We start from the raw sequence: 14,062 nt of genomic DNA, 5'->3' as shown, positions 1-14,062 counted from the left end.
GAGAGGCACACGATGTAAAAAATAAAATAACACAGAAAATAAAGAGGAATATAAATGATTTTATAGTCTCTTGTATTTGTAGAAGGATTACTAATGACATGGAAATTCTCGTATGTATCTGGTTTAAAGGCACAATTAGCCTTGCCCAGTATGTCCTTCACAAAGCACTGCCAAGGCAGATTAATTGATACAATCAGAGGCCAAGTGAGCTTAATTTACGAAGCCAGAAATCTCAGGAGCAAAAGTTATAAAGCAGTGAACAAAAGAATTGACTGTAAATGCACTGTCTGTGTGTCCATGTAGGAGGGTTTGTTTCGCTTTTGCAACAGGAGGGATGTCAAGTCTTTATTTGGCATACATCTGTTGTACATTTGGCTCGCTATGACACCTCATAGGAGGCCAGGGTCAAATAAAGTGCAGAGCTTAACAGCTCTGGCACACCAGGGGAGACACGGCTACTCAGGAACTATAACACAGACACACAAACAAATGGATTCACTTTCACGCATACAGACAGTAAGCCTCACAGATAAATTCAAAATCTCAAGACAAACTGAAAAATCCTCTCCTTTTGATTGAATAAGGATGGCAGTCTGTGTGGGCTACGTTAGCCATGCTTTCAAAACCCTAAATGGCTCAGACACATGTACAATAACAGAATATCTGGCCCACTGCTTCTGTCTTTAACTATATCTTTCTGTCTGAAACTCACAAGCGGAATTTGCGACAAATCACCCAAAGTGCAAAGAGCTCAGTTGGGGTGAAGTTAGCATCGGCAGGACTCCTTCCACGCAAAAAAAAAACATGTTGCTTGGTCTGGGAGGACGTTCATGCAGGAGCTGCCAATCAATCAATGGGATTTTTATTGTTCAGAAGGGATATAAAGCTTTCTTTGTCTGTCCATACTCTTCTGACCTTTATTGGGCCAATGAAGAAGGCAAACGCCACCAAGCCATCAGGGAAATGGAGTATCTGTTTTGCTCTTAACACACTGCTCACAGATTGCAGAGCTGGCATGGTGTGGCGGACACAGACTGTGTGCCGACCTGTGCGTGCTCCGCCCTACGCGACCTTGGTACATATGACTATGCCAACGTGCCAATGAGCGCTCCCACACTGTCCTCATCTTTAAAAAAGAAAAAGGAAAAAAAAAACCTTCTCCCTGAGGCAAGGCTAGAGCTTGGGCTTGAGACACAGAGTTCATTAACAGATAAACAGCGGAAGTGTGGGGGAAAAAGAGAGCAAGAGATGGGAATAAATGAGAAAATGACAACGGACGGAAGATATGGAGAGAGCTTGGCAGCCGTCCATGAAAAAGACAGCTGGCAGCGACATCCTTCACAAACCTGGCGACGCAAGCGGTGTGATGGAAGCAACCTCCAGAGACATAGAAAAAGGAAGAGAGGAAGGAGAGAGATTTTGGGGAGCGGGAGGGGGACTGTGGCAGTAAATATCATGCTTTTTGTCTCCAGACTCCTGTGCTACTTAACACAGTTCCACATACAAGGCCCCCCGTTTGCCTCGCAGCCTGACCTCGGTCTTGAGCACTGACACAGGGGGCTGGCAAGGGCGTGTGTGAAGTTGCATTTCCACAGCGTGGTGGAGGTTCTACTTTTGGTGCAAGGTACTTACCTATATTTCGTTCTCCTAATCAAACATATGAGACTTTTAAGGTGGTCATCACAGTCGAGGACATCAAGTTATTGCATTAGTTGGTGCTTTAACAGCTCTCAAACTGACACTGAAACTGCAACATGATTCCTAACTGTTTTGTGGTGTGGTTCCTTCTTTAAGTCATGCAATGAGATAGAGGTTTTTTAAAAGTTAAGTACAAAAACACAATGCATGAAAGTAAAGAAAGAAAATCCAAGGCATTTGTGTGACAGACACATGAGTAGGAATATATGACAGCCATGGCAGATAAATGGACAAAAATTGTAATTGCTGTTTCTTACTCATAACCTGAAAATTACGAGTATATACCAAAACCAGTTAAATCAATTAAAGGCAGAGTGAGTAATATACTGCCACTAGATGTCAGTTTGCAGTCAATTGCGTTTTTTTTAATCTCTTCCAATTTAAGTGCATAATCCTAGCTAAAGTGGCTACAGTGTAACTGTGGCCGCCTTTCATCTGTAATGGGTGTGGGGTGTTGGCCCACTGGAGATAACATCTATTACCTCTGACGAGCCTGTAAAACCTTATGAGAGAAGTCTCATACATGACAATGACTCAGTGACTCAGCCCAATTATGTCCAATAACAGTGATACTAAGGTGAGTTGTCGAAAATATCCTGAACTTTTCTGTCAGTAGTTATTTCTGTTTTGCTACGTTTACCTGTTTTTAGCTTCTGTTAGCTGCTGTTAGCTGCCGTTAGTGAAATTTTCTTTCAAACAGATCTAACATTGTTGGACCGCACCAAGCAAAAAATCTTATGATGTCAGAATAAAATTAAACTGTTTATCAGAGGGAAAGTGTGATTTTTAGGACACTTCGGTCCAACATTAGCTAGCGTAGTACTAGCTAATAACAAGCTGTTGTTGCTATTTAGCCGACTCGTGAGCTGTCCAAAGACAGGAGGGTCAAATGGCTAATTTGCTGGATTAAGTAACTGTGACAGTATGTAGAATAAATAGGCATGTTTGTGTATGTTTTTGTGTGTTACAGCCCCAACTTCTATTCAGGAGATGAGGAGTGAAGAGAAAAATGAGGGAGGTGGAAATAAGGGAGGAGAGAGTGCAGTGATCTTTAAATCAAAAGGAACTTATATTGCATAATGTATTTGTGGTCGGTCTCTAGCGACATACATAAAATGCAATTATGTATCTTGGCCACTATATTCATGATGTTGAGGGAATACGGCATCTTCCAAAACCTGGTGCTCAATCATATTTGTGGATTAGTTCTAAATTTGTAAGACTACTGAAAGACATAATTACACACTAATCAATGTATATTTATGAATACAACATTCTCTTGTCTATTAAATAACTTTAAAATTTACGTACTTTACCTTTAATGAGTAGAGTCCAGTTCAGCTGCACTATCCACTGGAAATGAGGCTTCAGTGTGTAAAAAGAAGTGCTGAGGGATTTTGAGGGAGGAAAAGAAATAAAAAGGTGAGACAAGGTCTGGTGGCCTTGTCTGAAGGTGAGCTGGATCCCCTGCCAGCCTGCAGCCCGACTCCTCTGGCAGAAAGGGAGGGGGGGACAAAGACAAATGAGGTAGAGTGTGGGGATGCTGATCAACAACCGACTCACTCACCGGCCGTCGCTCACCACATCCAGAGGGAGCAAGTGAGAGAGAGCGACGGAGAGACAGAGAGAAGTGAGGAGGCCAATGAGCCGGCACTGGTCCAGTCACAACACCATAGACACAAATCCTGGTTCTGTACCATTAGCTCCAGACTGTCATAAATCAGACAAAGCCAGCCAGCAGGACCAGAGAGAAGGCCAAACAGAGAAGTCAAAAAGCCACAGCCACACAGGACTGATCAGACAACAAAGGAGGGGAACAAACAGCAACCTTTGGACAGAGGAAGCATTTATAACACCACAAGACAGAAGAAAGGCTCCATACACATAATAGAAGCACTGGTATTGAACCTGGCTTTGTTACTGCAGCCTGAAATGCATCCACAGTGCTATTTACAGTAATATTTATATTACAAAAAGTCACTCACAGTCAGTGCCAAGCCAGGTTTTTTTTTTAAAATCTACTCTTTCATTACAAATTTTCTTATGTTAATCAGGCTATGGTTATGCTTCTTTGCTATAAATCTTCATTAAATGGCTGGCAGTAGAGGGGTTACAGAAAATGAGGATAAAGAGTTGGGGGACAACATACGATAAAGATACATAGCTACAACTAAAGTGGGACTTCCTTCTCTCAGGAATGCTTGTATTAACATGAGACACTGATGCATTTAAAGGTTTCAGATCATTTGGTAAATAAACAAGGAGTGAGCTGTACTGACCAAGGTCAAAGTACCAGCATAATACACAGTCAGTGTCTTTCATAAGTTACTGAAAACAAACAGAACCATAGAGCTTCTGCTTTTACATGTCATAAAAGCTTCCATTAATATTCATGATCCAAATTGTATAGTACACTTGATATTTAGTCATTAGGATTTTGTCACTGGAAATTGAGGTGCTCATTTAGAGCATGTGGGTTAGTGTTTTCATTTGGTAATGCCATTACTGGAGCAAAAGCTTCATTAGTATTTCTGCTTGTAATAACCTCGACAAGGGATTTCCTAACCCAGTTTTTCAACCACACCCATCCCAGGCACGCTGCCTTGGCATGCACCCTACTGGCAGACAAACAACACATCTGCCTTCTTGCTCGGAAACCTGCGCATACATATTGTATGAATCAATAGAAAAAATATGCGCTTTTTGTTTTGCTTGTGCATGTGGGTGAAATATGGACTGGGGTATAATATAGTGTGTGTGCAAAATTTCAATTTTTTGATTCCATGTAAGACTGTGTGTAGGAAGTGATGATCCAGATTGGCAAAAAAAATGGCAGCAGAGAGCAACTCTTGGTTTCGCTGTAAGTTTTTGGTGAGCGTGTGCCAATCCCACCTCACACAGCAGTGCACCACGGGGGGGGCTGAACACTTTCTACAGTTGGATCCAATTAATTTCATCTCCACACGCCACCCATTTCGACATGCTAGGAGCGTAAGAAGAGGAAGTGGAGGTTTGAAGGGGGTGGAGGTGTGCAGCGAGGCAAGTGGGAAATAACCGAGAAAGGGGAAGTGGAAGGATGGGCCAAGGTTGGGGAAACTTAGAATTCCCTGTATCTTCCGTTGAGTTTCTGCACAGGCAGACGAAAAATGCAATTACACGTGCCCTCTCAGCCTTTTCAGGCAAGTAGGGTGTGTGGATTTGTGTGTGTGCAGGGGAGGGAGTGGTGGGGTTTGTGCCCTGTGGCCACCAGCACTCCCATTTTCTATGCTAATAGACGCTTGTTCTGCATTCTATCAGGCATTTGGTGGCACAGCTCTGAGTGAGGAGCAGCAGAGGGTGAGTGCAGAGCGGGTGCGTGAGGAGCGGGGAGGGAGAGAGAGGAAGAGGGGGTTGTTGCCTTGTGTCTCCGGAGATAGTAGGAATAATGAAAAAGTCTGCTGGGACTTCAAAGCAAACGGCTGGTCATTTCCTGTGGTGATGGCTGATATGGGCGTACATGTTCAGGCAACAAGCACACAGACACTTAGTCACACATTCCTGCTAGCAAAACCCTGCCAATGAACACCATCTCCTTTGATGGCATAGCGGAGCCCAAGCGAAAGGAGTGGAGTCTTTGGACAAGGAACAAATTCGAAAAGCTTTCGCACATTGCTGTCAGAGCCATCTAAATGCTTTAGTCACAGCCTTGGGTCAAAACTTATGCAATGTGGGTGTAATGCCAGTAACCAGCTGCTTTTTTTGTTTGTGTGCTTGTTTTTTTTTTTAACCAATTTAGAACACTTGTAGTGTTTTCAAGTTAAAACAGGAAATATTAAATTAGAAAATAAACTAGCAGTTGTTATAAGGCAGGGAGACATCAAAACCCATTCTCATTTTGGTCATTCCAGGTGTCGAGCAATAGATAGTTTCTTCACGGGCACGGTTTAACAGGCAAAATCCCAGCTATGCAAATAGAAATTACATCTATTTTATTCAAATATTACAGCTAAAGAATTCAGATTCTGATTTCAGATTTTGTGTTTGCTGGCTTGGCTCACCTACCTCTGGGGCTTTGCTAAACAGCCTGTGTAAAACAAAAAACAAAAAAAAACAAGGTATATCCTTCAACATCTTTGTGTTCTCAATTTACTGGTAGTACTTTGGGTTGTTCGCCTGTTTTACACTCGTTCTGGGTTGACCATTCTCTACGTTGGCAGGTGGAAGCATAAGGTAGCTCAAATGTGACAGAGTGTCTCAAAAATGCAGAGGGAGCTGTGTTACTCCTTTTTTGGTCACTAAAAAGATCGACATGTGGAAAGACGTATGAGCAGAACAGCCAGAGCGGTATGTGAAGGGGAGAGAGCTGATAGGCCAGCATGATATGCAAACATAAACAAGCCAGCAGTCACATCTGCCTCATCTGGTTTCTTATCACTGAATCTTTCACTATTATGAAAGCCGGTCTATTGACATACATTCACTCATGGCTGTAAGTCTCATGTGCGAGCAAGATACACCAAAAGAACAAATTGTAGAATTAATTTTTTTTTACAAAACAAAACAGACAGACGCGCGCACACACACACACACACACACACACACACACACACACACACACACACACACACACACACACACACACACACATCTGGTTTCATTCAGGATGCCTGGAATTCTTTGCCTGCTTGGCTCACATTACTTCCTGAGCCCGCATGCTGACTGCTGCACGACAACAGATAAAATATGCCACTCAGCACAATACCTCATCTGCTCAACATGTAACTGGAAAAACGCAGTTTGATGAGTGATAGAAGTGAAGCTGAATTTACAGGAGAGTTCTGAGAGTGGATGGGTCTCAAGTGGGAGACTCCTGAGAACCCAGATACTCTAATTTATGGCTTCTCCCCTTTCGTAGACCCTTGACTGCAGTACAGTCAAGGGTCAGTAGTACAGTAGAAGTGAGCTAAAGATGCAATGATACTGTACTGTAAAATCTCTCACTCATTCTGAGAAACTGAATCAGAGAAACAGACCAGAGACACACACTGCAAAGTGAGGAGCCCAAGAGCCTTGATCTTATAAAGTTATTAAATTTGTATTGTTTCATAAACAGACCAAAACCACAGGAGGGGGGGACGACTGAACAATACTAAAGTTTAAGAAAAAAGAAAGAAATCTTTAGTGTTTTATTTTCTTTTGAGCACCCACAAAACAGAATGAGATGATTTCTGTTGCAAAGTAAAAACTATAAACCTTGGGATCTGTTTGCTCTACACACCATAATTCCTGAACGTCACCTTTCCTTTACATTTCCGAACGCACCCCTTCCAATTCCCCCATCCTATTCTCTTATCTCCCAGGTTTGACAGAGTGATGTCTTCAGCCAAAATCACCTTGTCTACTCCGGTTCCCCAGGAGATGAAGTGCCAGCGATGTAGACGATTCAATCAAGAGAAGTGAAAGAGCAGATCACAGACAATACGCCGCGGCCCCATTACCCCCAGTCCTCAGTTACCAGTAGCGACGCTTAGCTCAGGCCCCCACCTAATGGGCCATAATATCATTTTGCGCCATGTACCAGCTCTTTATACTAGCTCTAAACATAACTCTGTCGCCAGGGCACAATAAAAACAGATATATTTCTTTATTACTCCTCGCGAAGCATATCACCAGATCTGAGCTCCCCTACAAAGGAAACTAATATCTACAGGAACCCGCTCTTTTCCTTGGCTCATTTAGACCAGACGCACAGTTGTTATTACATTGAGCTGCACTCTGCCGGCCTCACCTCCCCACGCCATTCACTCACACTGTAATGGATGTTTTATTATAAAGAAATGAATACAATATCTTCGCCATAAATAGCCTACTTAAAAAGCCATTTTCTCTGCCTTGCAATATGTTTGAATGTCCATCACGCCTCAAGCAATGAGGTGCCACATGTTTAATTCAGACACGACGCAATTTGCGTGTTACTGTATACGCGGAAACAGCAGCTCCTCTGCCCTTTGCTCACCCTCACTGCTCTTTTTTTCACTCACGCAATAATCACACTCCACCCTTTCTTGCATATAGTCAATGTAAGTCTCCAGCAGGTTCATTAGTTTACAGCACGGCAGGGAAAAGGAAATGTCACCTGGGTAGCCCCCGCCCCCCCCCTTTTTAAGACATTCACTTTCTTCATCTCATGTAGTACATGCTGTGCTTGTAAGTCTCGAGTCAGATGAACAGAACTTCACTTTAGCAAGGGCAAGTTATTATCTGCTACTAGGGAAAAAAACCTACACACAGGGCACGTTGTTGCCATCGCCCTGTACCCTATACATCTCATCGTGTCTGACCAGCCCATTTACACTGTGAGGATATGACAAGAGATGAGTGAACATTGGGGCACGAACATGTGTGTTTGTGTGTGGCAAGACGAAGCAGGAGGGGGAGTTGGGGAATCCAATCTCTCACACAGAGGAGCAGAGACAGGCGGGCAGATACGTTCCAAGCCCGGTATAACCCCAGCGGTATCCATGAATGAAATGACAGGATTACAGGGGTATTAGAAAACCTGCTGAGATGGTTGATAATGCTGTTTATGGTTGGGCGTCACACCGCTCGAAAGGAAAAGTCAAACTGTTTGACTAATGAAAATATGGACAAGCTCTTTACACATAGTCACCAAACAGCAAACTTAAGGAGAGAGGTCTTCCTCTCCATTAGCACCCATGGTTTGGTGTTGACGAGCGTTAATGCAGATACCTGAAAATTTGAGTCTGTGGCATTATTACAGACAGACTTCTTAAAATAGGGACAGAAAACATAGGCCCCACTATCCTTACAACGAGAATGGGATTACTGTTGTGTCAACAGCCCCCAAAGATAATAGTAATTACTGCCCTAGCTACAGCGCCATCAGACTGAGGCAACTTCGCTAGCTGACAGCTTGGTCCTAATTACCAAGAACCACCAATTACGGGCTCCATTTCATTATTTATATAGCACAGCACACCCAAATAAAAGAGACTTCAGTGACTCTGAGCAGTCACATCGCTGGCAGCTGCAGAGGAGCATCCAGAGGATCAGCTGAATCATTCTCTCAGTTTTTTTCCCTTCTTTCTTTCTTTCTTTCTTTTTTCTAGATAATATACTAGTCAGCGTGCAAACACAGCATTGTTAGTATTGAAAGCTGTGTAAAAATAGAAAATGAAGCCAATAGGGGGCTGCCTTTCCTTCCTTTTTGTCATCCACAGGAAGTAATTTAGCTGCAAAGGAAGTGCATAACCGCCTCTTCTTTTCCTCACTTGCTCCTGCTCGCTTATCTGAACAATTCTAAAAGATTATCCCATGAGCAATTTAACTACTGAAACAGCTTGCCTGTTGCATCTACATTTATTCCACCGTGAGGTTTGTTTAATAAAAAGAAAAGAAAAAGAAAAAAAAGAATGTGCTCACCTGATGCTACACAAAAGATGTCCCAAAAAAAGAAAAAAACCCAACATAAAAACAAAATTCTTTATCTCTTGAGTGTATTCAACCATCCACACATACACAGCAAATTTCACAGATGTTTCCCATCATCCTCTGCTGCCAAGCAGCGCCCAGTGATGGCTGAGAGGAGGGGAACGGGGGCTCAGTGCTGGGGTGTGAAATTCTGCTATTCCTGCTCCAGTGAATTCAGCAGAAACTTGGCAGATCATTGTGGAGATTTGTATGTCTGTGGATTTGACATGAAACTGTTTGAGAGGCTCATCTGGAATCTGTCTCTCAACTTGCCTCCCCTTAAAATGGGCTTGGTTCAGAATACATATATAAAGCCTGACAACCACATTTTTTAATCCTCCAGAGGAATGCAGATGCAATGATTAGGTCATATACAATCATCTGAAAGATAACAGTCTGTTGCTTAAAAACCTGCCTTTGAGTAAAAGCTCACAATCCTTAAAATAGACAAAGAGCATCTGCAGCATCTATACAGATTTCTGTAACTATATACCTTGTTATTAAAAAAGAAAAATACTCCCACTCTTGTTGAAATTCAGTATTTTTCACAAAATGAACACAAATAGAAGTTCATAGTCAGCAAGCTGTAAAGAATGTAAAGCTATCGTGTTCCAAGAAAGCAAGTAGTCGCAAAGAAACTGAACAAAAAAAAACAAGTATGTACAAAAGAAATCGGCCGTGGCGATCCAAAGCGCTTAGCATTTAGATGACAGCTGCACAGGGCAGGCCTTGTTTGCAGGGGCTGGAGTGGTGCGGTATATGTGGCCCGGAGGCCGGATCTGGTCCAACTGTGCCCTGGCAAGAAAACGCTCAGCCCAGTCAGCCTCGACAGCTTGGATATTCACAGGAGGCAGTGGAAATGGAGGGCTGCAGTACCATGTTGGAGTTGGGGCGAACTTGCAGGAGGAGGGGCAGGAGTGATGAGTCAGGGAGAAGGCATTTTATATTATTTTTGTACCACAAGGACACGACATTTGCCATTTTCCGTGGAGAAAACCCAACCTAGGCTGGTGATGAGGGGGTATGTTGGCTTCTGGTGATGCCTGGAGCACGTTAGCAGGCTTTTAAAACCATTTTTGCACAGCGTTAAAAGGCGTTAGTATTAGGGGTGGGTTTTTATAATCGATTTATCGATTAAAATCGATTCTGGCTTGGATAACGTAAAATCGATTCATTAAAATCCTGAATCGATTTTTTAATATAAATTTATTTTGCCCGAAATGCCAGAATCTCTGGTGAAATCTCACAAAATTTCAACAACCACCAAACAGCTAAGACAGTAAATGAGAGCAGGAACATGGATTCTGCACATAGACTTAAACACACAGCCCAACCGCGGATCAGAATCAGTGAGATGTCGCCTTTCTCACAGTCGGGGCTGAAAGCCGACAGCGCGCTGATTCTGATCTGTCGGCGGTCCGCGCTTTGTGTTCACGCCCTTTATGCGCTGATTCTAAAGCTGTTAGTTTTATCTCTCTCCAAACAATATTGACCGAACCAGCAGCAAAAGAAGATCCAAACTAGGCTTCACATAAACCACGTCATGAATTCACTCTGACTTTTATTGTTTTGCTTCGACCACGATGCACAGCTCTCTCTCGCATGCTCGCTCTCTCGCGCGCTCTCTCTCCCTCTCTCTCTCTGTACTGTTTTCTGCATTATTCGCTTGCTTGTTACGCACAAGTCTACCGTTGTTTACAGCGCTGTCGGCCGACGGTTTTTTTTTTTCGTTTTATATACTTCCGAAAATAAAACCTAATTTCTGCCGTTCAATACCGAACAAATTTAAACTTTTTAAAATTATGCAAAATGCAAAACGCTCAGCCTTGTCTCTAATAAAACCGCTGTAACTTCAGAGGTAATGTTCATGTGTTGATTAATGGTTTTCTTTCGTTTTTGATCTACTGCAGAAAATTTTTATAAAATCCCAGAACAGGAAAATCACCTTCATGTTTTTCTGTGTTTTATCCTCAGCTACTTTGACACAAAGGCCTCTGCTGTGATGCTCACACCTTTGATAAAGTCTTGGTGTGTCAGCTTCCTTTTTATAGATACAAAAATATGTAAATGTACTGATCTGAATTATAATATTTCTGACTGTCAAAATTTCCCAGATTCAAATCAAAGTGAATCGAATCGAATTAAATCGAATCGAATCGAATTAAATCGAATCGTGGATCGAATCGATTCGGGACCCTGTGAATCGGAATTGAATCGATTCTAGAAATCAGTGACGATACCCAGCCCTAGTTAGTATACACCTGCAATGCTGTGACTTTTTTTTTTGGGTAATGAAAATTTTCTAAAGGCTCGACCTGCATTATACATTTGCTACTGCAGAGAAAACAAAGCAGGAATGACTGTTCTCTGTGCTGGCCGCATAGGCCTGAAGATTTTTACCCTGCTATGACCTAATCATAGCAGTTGGCTTCAGATTACATGAAACATTGTCATCTGACAAACCACTGTGACAATTTCAATAGATCACAGGCATTAAAGTTAGGATCATCACTTTGATTCAGCATGACAAATGAATTATTCACTCTCATTTCTGGGGACTCATACTTAAACTCAGAGTCATTTTGAGTATCATAGAAAGGACTTTTGATGTCGGACAGCTTTCTCCTCACTTGATTAACCTGAACCAACTTCAAAAGTGCCACGGCTTGGGTATCGCCATCAGCAATATTCTAAACAAACGTGGAGCCTTTTTAGAAAACAATATCTTCTATGAGCCTCCTCTTTGAAATATTAGGTGTCAAATGTACTACTACAAGTTAAATGGTCTTGTTTACTTATTTTTGCTATTATACTTCAAAAATAGCACATTTTACACGGTAAAAAGGAGCAAGTCAAGCATGCAAATCTAAGAGTGCAAAACTACTTTAGTAATGTTCAAAGTATCAAAATTTAATGCAGAAGGAAAGGGGGGGGGGGGGGCAGTGACACACAAGGGAGAAAAAAAAACAAAACGATGGGACCCACCCACAACATTGCAAAAGACAACAAAAAATAGAGAGATTTTTCAAGTGCATCCTAATTCATTCATCCCCCAAGTATGTCTTTGCTCCAGGGTTGTGACAAGGCAAAGCCTCATGGGAGAAATGACTGGCACCTCCTAATCCTTATGGATACCAAAAAGCATGTCATTACCATAACATTCACGCCATCTTTTGGGATGTGAGACAAACTGAGTCAACAACAAAGGATCAAAACGAAAAACAGCAAAGAAAAATTAAAAAACAGAAAAGTGTGCCTGTTTAATGTGATCTATTTGGAGTCACAACTGTAGCACTTTGATGAAAGCCATAGCTCCACCAAACTTCTAATCATTCAGCACAGGCCAAACAACCACCTGGTGTAGCCTATATTTCAAATGAGCCATATTTTGTTTATCTTTAACACCAGCGGGTAGGCTGGCAGGCATGCTGCAGGGGAAAGTGGAGCACAAGAATTATGACCTAAGAAAAAAAAAAAACAGCTGATTAGGGAGAAGATGAGTGAGAAATGGAGTCATCTGTCACGTTAAGCACTCCACAGATGGACAAGTGTAACACCCTAAGAAACCTGCAAGTCCTGAGGCTTGGTGGCAGCTTTGGGATTTAAAGTAAACCCAGGAACGGTTTCAGAAGAAGTGATGAAATATGCCTCACGAGATCACATGTTCATATTGCTCACGCTTTCATTCACGTCATCAGACGAGTGGTAACAACGGTCCTTTTTCTGCGCTTAAATTAAATGTGAAAACATTTAGTTTTTCCAGCTGTCTACACAAAACTATTGTGAGTGTAGATAATTACTGGGGAGCTTCATTTAATGAAGCCTCGGAGCAGATCTAATCACTTGCGTTCTTTAATAAACAAGCATGGAAACCTACTGGTGTGCAAATAAAGATTCGGCAGACTAGAACTTCTCCCAACTAGTAGGCTAAGACTTGACTTATAATTGGACCATTGTTTCCTGACACAAACCATTTACTCGTCAGCAATGTTCCGCTTCTATAAGCACGACAAGAAAGAAAAGATCTTTTCAATGGTGTACTGTGGCTAAGCACTGCCTGCATATCTCCCAGGTGAGATGGACAATTGCCTGCTGGGTAGCAGAGTCGCTGCCTTAGTGCCTTCTCTGTGTCCTGTACCTCCTGTCTGCTCAGACTTTACCATTGAGCTCACTACCACTTCCTACCTCTGCTATTCTACCTCTGCTATTCTACCTCTGCTACTGACAGCCAAACAACCGGGAGTCAGGAAAGCCTTAACGAAGAGAAGTAGGAGGTTCAACTAATTAGAAATACCTCCATTCCATTACTCCATCCCCTCCTGTTCACTCAGAACACTGAGCTACAGCTTGGCCAGAGGTGGGCCTGGAGGATTGTTTTTTTTTTTCTTTCTTCAGGCTGCTAGCCAATGGGGGACCGTGGTAATTGCCTAAATCCCACTGTGGCAAATGAGGACAAAGAGTGTGAGGGTCACGCAAGCCAAGAAAATGCTGGGATAAAGTGTGGGAATGAAAGTCTAGTAATAATAATAATAATTTTTTTTAAAAATACAGAGGCATAGGACACAGAGACAGAAACTTAAATCTTTATCTAAACATCCATAAAATAGGTAAAGAAATCTTCTTTGCACAAAATTAGCACAAGAGCGTAGGAGACTGGAAAGGAGTATTGTGCAGTGAGAAAATAAAATGACCTCGGGTGCTACTCACTAGGGAGAGGCCGACAGGGGTGCAACGACTGTCTTGGCTGTTGAAGCGAAACAGAGTAGGGTGCAGCAGTGACTGCACAGTCGGTGCTTGCTGGACACTTCAATCACAGGCTGCCGGAGCCCCGGGCAAACTTGGCCAATTAGCCGCACACCACCGCTGACCCCCAGCTTCATTAAGGGCCTGGGCT

At 42.5% G+C, this 14,062-nt stretch overlaps 1 long non-coding RNA gene across 1 annotated transcript in view; it reads right to left on the bottom strand.

Moving 5' to 3' along the window:
- LOC146515218 (uncharacterized) overlaps positions 1-14,062 on the bottom strand; it is a 65,567-nt gene that overhangs the window by 22,925 nt on the left and 28,580 nt on the right. The window contains exon 2 of the long non-coding RNA XR_014875449.1: positions 1-14,062. This exon is cut by the window's left edge and continues 22,925 nt beyond it. This is a non-coding gene — a long non-coding RNA (uncharacterized LOC146515218).

This window comes from Neolamprologus multifasciatus, chromosome 7, assembly GCF_963576455.1.
Source record: "Neolamprologus multifasciatus chromosome 7, fNeoMul1.2, whole genome shotgun sequence".
Classification (NCBI taxonomy): Eukaryota; Metazoa; Chordata; class Actinopteri; order Cichliformes; family Cichlidae; genus Neolamprologus; species Neolamprologus multifasciatus.
This window is presented reverse-complemented; position numbering and strand designations above follow the sequence as displayed.